General features: G+C 38.1%; 1 pseudogene; it reads right to left on the bottom strand.

Annotated features, from left to right (window-relative positions):
- Positions 1-949: 949 nt before the first annotated feature.
- On the bottom strand, positions 950-4,084 carry LOC148004779 (uncharacterized; annotated as a pseudogene).
- Between the last annotated feature and the right edge of the window lie 4,571 nt (positions 4,085-8,655).

The following is an 8,655-nucleotide window of genomic DNA, read 5'->3' as shown; positions in this document are numbered from 1 at the left end:
TCAAAAAAGTCAATAATAATTCTATTAGTGTCTTAAGGAGAGTCTTGAATATGAGTGCATTTAAGTGGGTGTACTTTGAACCAAATTAGGGAGTTTGAACTGTGTCCTGGAGGTAAAGGTAATCATACTCATGTTTTATCATATTTGAGATCAATAGTAGAGTGCCCAAAATGATTCTTGGCAATAGACCATAAAGTAGGCAGAAGAGCCAAGCCTTGTTTAGAAAAGGTAGGAATGAGAGTTCAGGAGGCAAAGCAGCAATAAGACAGAAGAATAAGTCTATGAAGATGTCATAGATAAATGATAATCAGTAACTCATGGTGGCACAGTCAATGAAAGCAGAATATTGTTGGTGTGAAATCCTGGGAAAGGAAGTGTGGCTTAGAAGATCGACCTTAAGCTAGAGTACTAACTAACCATTGCTTTCCTGCAGCCCTCAGGTATAAAACTGAGATAGCAGAACAAGTTGCAGTCAAGGGTGAGGAGGACGTATATGTCATCTGGGAAATGTTGATTTATTTTCTTGTTTGTATATTGAAGTTTCAAATAAATTTTAGATATTAGATTCTTCCCTAAGTTAGGAATAAGACTGATGTAGTCTCTCCCTCAGGGACTTTGTAAATTTTTATTTTAGAAGAGATTTAGTTATTAAATAAATAAACAAGTGTTTTCAGATAATAATAATGAAACAAAAACAAATAAACAAAAGAAAAAAACCCAATTGTGAATAGAACATTTCAGTGTAAGTCCTGAAGCAAAGGCTTAGAGGACAAGGATCTAATTCAAAGGAAGTTGTTATGTGATCAATTGTATGGAATTTTTTAAAGAAATAAATCTGGAAAACCTAATAAGGAGAAGTCTTTTCAGGTGAAGATTCATCGGATGTGAAGTGCTATAAGTGGCATAAAAAAGATGTGCTCAGAAGACAGACATTGACTTCAGCAGCCAATTATTGAAGAAACAACGGACACCAAAATTCACCATGCTCTGAATACCTCTCCTTAGGTGTGCAGGGCTTGGCCTTCGTTCCAGGTGGGAAAAACTAGAAGAATTTGATCAAGACACAAGACAATCTTGTTAGACTATTGCAATGTGATTTCAGTGTTCCTGCTTTGTGAAGGGACTACAGCTGATCTGTGTCTTTATATTTTCTTTACCATGGAGATTATGGTGAGTCAAACAATTTCCCAAACATTACTCTAGAAATGTCTAGCAACAGAGGTTCACTTTTTTGAATAATAATTTTTAAAATTGTTTTATTTATTTACATTTCAAATGTTGTCCTCCCTCCTGTTTCCCCCTCCCAGAGTTCTTCATCCCATCTCCCCTCCCCTTTGTCTCTCATGGGTGTTCCCCCACCCACCCATCTCATCTCACCTCACCTCACCTCACCCCACTACACACACATCACCCTTCCCTGGGGCATCAACTCTCTACAGGATTAGGCGAAGTCTCTCCCACTGAGGCCAGACAAGGCAGTCCTCTGCTACAGATGTGCCAGGGACCCTGAAATAACCATTGTATGCTCTTTAGTTGGCGGCTTAGTCTCTGGGAGCTCTGAAGGGCCCGGGTTAATTGACACTGTTCCTCTTCCTATGAATTGCCATCTCCTTCAGTTCCTTCAATCCTTTCCCTAACTATTCCATAGGGGTCCCGACCTTAGTCCAATGGCTGTAAGTATCTGTATCTGTCTCAATCAACTGCTGGTAAAGCCTCTTATAGGGCAGTCATGCTAAGTTCCTATCTGTAAGCACAATATAGCATCAGTAATAATGTTAGGGTTTGGTGCCTGACTGTGATATGGATTCCAAGTTGGGCCAGTCACTGATCGGCCTTTCCTTCTTTCTCTGCTCCATTTTTGTCCCTGGATTTCTTTAGACAGGTATAATTCTGGATCAAATGTTTTGAAGACGGGTTGGTGACCCTATCGCTCCAATGAGGGTCCTGTCTCTCTACTAGAGGCGGTCTCTTCAGATTCCATTTCCCCACAGTTGGGCATTTTAGCTAAGGTCACTCCCATTGAGTCCCAGGAGACTTCCCCAACCCCACCCCCTGCAGCTAATTATTCTCATTCTGCTGGCCCTCTGGGCTTTTCTGTCTCCCCTATCCCCACTTTTATAAGCGATAACCATGTGTGCAAGAACATTTTTGAAAAATAATGAATGTAAACAAATGTTAACTAAATCCTAGAAGCTAAACATTCATGGCATAGATTGTTCCCTAAGACAGCAAAGTCCTTCTCTTGGGGCAGATGCAGCAGCAGTCAAGCATATTTGTCTTTAAATGTTTCTCTTTTTCCTAAATCAGTGCTATGAAATTTTTGAACAATGATCAGAATCCCAATAACACCCAGGGGAACCAAACTATTGGAAGCAGATTCTTCTGGATTGAACACATACACCATGTTGTTCTTACAATGTCCACCACTTCTTGGCAAATAATCTAGACATGTTCTTGCTATGGCTATGCTTACCTCTCATTGGCACCAGGACAGGCATAATTTTATTGCTTGGAAACTCCCAGGAAGAATAAATTCAAATAGTCTCTTATACTCCATAGTGTCTGAAGTTAGCAACAATGTGTAATATACTTGAACATCAAAGTATACTTTAAATGTTTCATCCACTAAAACAAACTGGCAAACATAAAACAAGTTAACAAATAAAAATAATTAAAACAACAGGTATGTGAGGTGATAAGATGTTGCCTGGTAAAAGAACCCATTTCACATTATGTACACATGTGAGAAAAATATGTTATGTACATGATAGTATAAGATTATCACAAAGGCATATGGTTCTTATATTGCAATTTTAAAATATCATGTAGCTGTAAAAACAGTTTTATAAAGAGTTCTTCTATATATACTTCTTTCCTCATTCAGATCAATCACCTGACTGTTTATACACATTGTTCCAAGTCCTTGTTGAGTCTTATTATAAGTATATTAATATATTGGTATTCTTGTACCTTTATTAAGAGTTATACTCAGAATAAATAGGATAATTTTTTCAAAGATGTATTTAATTTCTTTCTAAATTTAAATTTTTCTTAATTTTTTAATTTTGGTACCACTAGCACAACTTACAGGGCAGTATACTTGATGTAATGAAAAGAAAAGGGAAGATGCTAAGCTTCAACAGATAAAAGACCCCAGGAAGCTGTGTCTACCAACACCCCATCACATTTATCACTAGCTGCTCTTTTCCAAACTGTGGTTGTGACAGTCCGGAGAAGTGGCTCTTTAGCCACGCGATATTATTGTTCTGTCTGTGGCAGATTTTTACAGTGCCTCTAATGCATTTGGGATGACTGTCTCAGTGTAACCTGAAGTTTCCCAACAACTCCTGCTAACAGCTGTAGCCATTTTCTGCTGTTTATAAAATCTTCTGTTACCATATCAACCACCAGATCCATAGCCACCATCATAGGGTGGCTACCTGAGATTCTTCCCCCAAAACTGGCCCCTTTCATGTGTTCATACTTTGATTGCTGTTGCCCACTATAATCTCCAGAGCCATTATAGTTTCAATCACCACCGATAATTCCTCCTTCACTGTGCATATCATATCCCCCTGTCCCACCACCACCCCATACCCACCAGCTGGGTTTCCACGATCACCATTGCCTCCTCTGCTGCTACAACCAGAACCTCCACCGTAGTTGCCACCATCACCTGCATATCCATTATATCCACCATCCATAGCTACCACTGCTGCCACCACCTCTAGCACCAGAGCCTCCTCTTTCACCAACGTTTTCACCACAACTAAAATTACCTCTCCCACCTCCAAAGTTTCCTCCATGTCCCATGAAGTCGCCAGATGCACCTTCATGACCTCTAGGAGATCCAGCAGACTCCACCTGTTCTTTAGAAAGGTCCTTCTCACTTCACAATTCTGTTCATTGGCGTTTCGTGTTTCTGAGCAACAATTTATCCACTGCGTCATGATCATCAGACATTACAACTCTGCCTGTCTTTTTCAACTCTGTCTTTCATAAGTTCTATGGTTTCAGTCTGGCGATACGTTTCTAAAATAAGTTTTTTTAGGGTGAGGACACAGACATGCCTTGCCACATACATGGAGACCATACAACATTTGTGGGAGTCTGTTCTCTCCTTCCACCGTTAGAAAGCTGTATCTTTCTTATTTCTGTCACTATACTGTTCACTCAAATCTAGTTAGTGTCAGAGCTTCCAGGTGATTCTCTTTCCCCCATCTGCCATCCCACTGTAGGAACCCTGGTATTATAGAAATGCATGGTCTTCCCTCTGTAGGGCTTGCCCAGCAAGTACTGTTTGCAGAAACATCTTCCTAGCCCTGGAGATGGCCTTTTCACATACAAAGAAAGGGTTGAGTTCCTCTCCCTTTAATGAAAGTCACCTTGAAAGGAGCTTAGGAGGAATGTCAAAAAGTTGTAGACACTGAACTATTTTAAATTATAACCTACAAAGTTTTGTTACAGAGCTGCTCAACTACCAAATTTACATTGCCTTCAGAGTTTAAATAAATGTTAGCTGATTTTAAAGATGTGAGTGAACATTTATAAAAAGAGAGAACCTCTCAGGATGATTTCTCTATGCTTGACAATCTTGGGTTCCTCTGTGGACAGATTAAGTGAATCTCTAGGAAATATAACCCTTGGTGCTTTAACAAGCGTTAGAATCTAAATGATTATGAAATAACATTTGCAGAAGTAGAAGCATTTTAGGCAAGCACCGTTAGGATCTGGGCCACTCCCTCTAAACCCCCACCTTGCTCAACATCTACAAACTTTACATGCAATAATTTAACTAGCAAGGAAAATAATGATTAATTTTTTTTTTCTTTTTTTCGGAGCTGGGGACCAAACCCAGGGCTCTACCACTGAGCTAAATCCCCAACCCCAAAAATGATTAATTTTATTTTAATTGACTCAACTGTATGATGTCTGAAAAAAATGATGATTCATAAGATTTGATGTGACTGTTTTTAGACCAGAGGGAAAAATGGAAAAGGTCTGGCCATGCACCAAATGGCCAAGGTTTGGCAATATCCTGTAATAAATACCAGGAGAAAATTGTTAGGTATGAATCAATTTATTCAGGACAATCTTTAAAATGCCTCCATTGTGTAAAATGGCTTTTCCCCCCTTTAACCTGAAGTGCCTGTCTGTGTCTACTGTTCTTCATAAAGGACTTGATTAGATCCAGACCAACACAACTATGTCTGCATCTCTCCTCAGTTAACTACGGCTCCATAACATCCTACCCACACCTCTAGAATCCCATCGTGAAGAGTTGCCTTGCGAGAAAATAAAATGAAAATCTAAGGTCCTTTCATATCAAATACATTTGAATTGAATTGCAAGTGGCTTTTCTCTTCCCGTGGAGTTATTAGAAGTGTGTTCCACTCACCCTGGATGTGAACTGTAGGGAGATATTTACTCTCATTTTTCTCCTAGTCAACTCTTGAGACAGCAGTTGCCATGTTAGTGACTAATCCTTCACTTTGGATGTAGATGACCTTGGGCTTGTTAATGAGCCTTTTTAAATTTTCGGGCTCTTTGGCTATAAAACTGAGCTAACAATTTTAGAGTTATTTCAGGGGTAAATTAAGTCATATCACGTATTAAAAGCAAATGGTGTTTTATAAGTTCTGGATACAATTACATGATTTTATAGAGTTTTCTTTTTTAAGTTTGGCAGAAAACTGGTAGTTTTATTTGTATGTACGTTGGATCACTTATGCAATGCAATCAGGTTAACGATTATAATTCATTGTAATTCAAGCTTCTTTGGAATCGAAGAATCGATCCTTCTAGCAAATAGTAGTTAATTTTAACTTGTAAAAGTATGGTAGTAAGATATGAAACAGTCAAGATTGATGAGTCAATATCAATTTTTATAAACATTATTTCAGTCTGAAGAACTTATTATAAAATTATATAAACATTTCCTTTGTTTCAGAAACTTACTAAAATAAAACATATCAGCTATGAGAGCAATTATGTTACATTAATTTTATTCAGGTCAAGAGGATGATGGTATGTCTGAGACCAGCTTCTACTATACAATGATACATGTCTCAAAAAGAACTATTATTACTCTTTATTTAAGCTAATTTAAGTTTCAATAATTTACAAATTGAATACCATGTCTTCTGAAATAAATAGCATTAAGGCATAGGTAAAATATTAAGGCCTAGAGGGGATGTTAAAGCCTAGGTAAAATGTTAAGGCCTAGGTAACTGTTACCTGACTTGCCTGCCATTATAAGAAAAATTTCTTATACATTTCTACTGTTACTAGGAAATTTTCTAAGGCCAAGTTAATTATATATTCTGTAATGTTTTGTGTCCTTAGAAATCAGTCATGATAGAAGTTAGTAAAACTGGTTTGTATTTAGTCACAATAATCTTGGACCTGAACCAACCACCCAGCAACACTTCCACAATGCATAAGCTTTTGTTGTATGAGATACCCCTGGGATGGACCCCAACTTAAGAGATATAAAAAAGTATTTAAAACGAGACTTCCATTTTTAGTAGTGATTATGTAAAATCTAAGTTCCCAAGACCTCCCTGGGAAATGGCATCCTACTTGGCAGAAAGAAGCAAGTATGTGGGCAACTGATATCCTGGTTAGACAAATGGTTAGAATATTAGACAAACCATGTCCCATGCTAGTAGATAAGTTAAGACATGAATGTTAGGCAAGGCAAGTCCACTGCCACAGTTGAATAGCACAACCCACGGAAGCAAGTTAAGTGTACAACAAAGATATGTTCTAAGGAAATCCCTACATACCTAAATTCTGATTGGTAGAATAACTAGCATAGATGTACATAGATCTATGAGTAGGTTTTGAAAGCCCTGTGACTTAAAATGCCATGTAATTCACAATAATGTTTCAGTTCCTGAATCTTGACCATAACCCTGGTTGATCAGTCCAGCATATGTTCAATAGCCTATCTCTGTCAGACTGAGCTTGATGTTCATAATTTTTATAAGGCAATTATTGGACCCCCAACAAGTAGATAGAAACAGCTTAATATACCAATAGATATGAAGGAATAAAACACATTTTCATTTTGGAGATTCTGATTTTTAAGGAGAACAAGTGGCCTACAATCATATGATTCTTGTTTTTCCTTAAAATATGAATCCAGCAGGGAATGAACAATGATTAGTCTTCATGGAATGTGGAGCAGGAGCAGAAGAAACCCCAAAGGTATAGAGTCACAATAGGACAAAGAAGCGTTGTTTCCAACTGACATTTCCCATAGTCACTAGGAATGACTACAAATAATAAAAATTACAAGCAATTATCTTGCTTCATTCCTGGAGTTGGGAAGAGAAGCCTAAGAGAGATGGTGCTTCTGGATGCTCTTCCAGGGGCAGTCAGCAGGGTCCCACAAGGCTAGGAAAAGATGCTACATGGTTGAAAATTTGCAACCTTTCAAAAATCACTTTTAACTTTGTCTACTTTTTGGCATCTCACAGGAATAAATTTAGGAACAGATCACTGAAGGGAAAAATCACATTTAATCACCACAATAAAGAGAAAGGGAATCACTGGCAGCCAGTGAATAACTCTATTTCTCTCTGTAGATTTGGCAAAAGTCTGTTTAGATTTTGCCCTTAATTTGAATACTTAACGTGGCAATATATTGAAACCATGTGACATGAAAGGAAAGTCTAAGTTTCTCAGGGTCTCAAAGAAACAACTCTTCTCAACTCTCTCTCCCAGGCCATGTCTCAAAGTATGTGAATGTCAAAAAAGAGAAAGGAAGGCAGGAATGCTGCTATAACTTCCCAAAACAAAAGAGATGCTCTGAAAAACTTGGAAGTAATAGAAGTGGACTTTACAGCTCAATAGTCCTAAGGAATTGTGGCAGAGGAGCACAGCATTATAATGCAGAGATCATGGCAGCATCTTCACATTTTAAACTTGTCAAGAATAAATATTATAAACAAGGAAGGAATAAATAAAGGAGAAAGGGAAGAAAGGACAGTGGAAAGGAGGTAGGGAAGAATGGAGAGAAAGGAGAGGGAGGAGAGTGATAAAAATAAAGGTAAAAATTTTTCCACAATGAACAATCAATAAACAGTTTGAAAGAGCAAAAAAAAAAGAATTCTACTTTATGTGTCTTTCTGTTTCTTTGTCTTTCTGTTTTTGTATGTTTGTCTCTATTTCTCTGTATGTTTTTCAGTCTCTGTTTCTCTCTCTCCCTCTGTCTCTTTCTCTGTGTGTCTCTGTCTGTGTCTCTGTGTCTCAGTCTCTGTCTCTGTCTCTGTCTCTGTCTCTCTGTCTCTGTTTCTCTGTCTCTCTGTCTCTGTCTCTGTCTCTCTCTCTCTCTGTGTGTGCATGTGTGCGTGTGTGTGTGTGTGTGTGTGTGTGTGTGTGTGTGTGTGTGTGTACCAGGGCTACAGTTGATAAGACCTCCCTGAACAATTCTCAGAGGCATTAACCAAATGCCAATGTTTTACCAATGACTGATAGTGTTAAAGAATTCATGTTTGACCAATTTTCAAATTACACAAATTCCAGGAGGCTATTTAACCTGGTGACCATCTGTCAATCTTCCCTCCCATGAGTCCTGCACACAAAGAAAAACGAAGAGATAAGCTAAACTAGCGGTATGCTCTAAATTATATCTTAAATATAGAATTA

This window comes from Rattus norvegicus, chromosome 7 (assembly GCF_021556685.1).
Source record: "Rattus norvegicus strain SHRSP/BbbUtx chromosome 7, alternate assembly SHRSP_T2T, whole genome shotgun sequence".
In the NCBI taxonomy this organism is placed as follows: Eukaryota; Metazoa; Chordata; class Mammalia; order Rodentia; family Muridae; genus Rattus; species Rattus norvegicus.
This window is presented reverse-complemented; position numbering and strand designations above follow the sequence as displayed.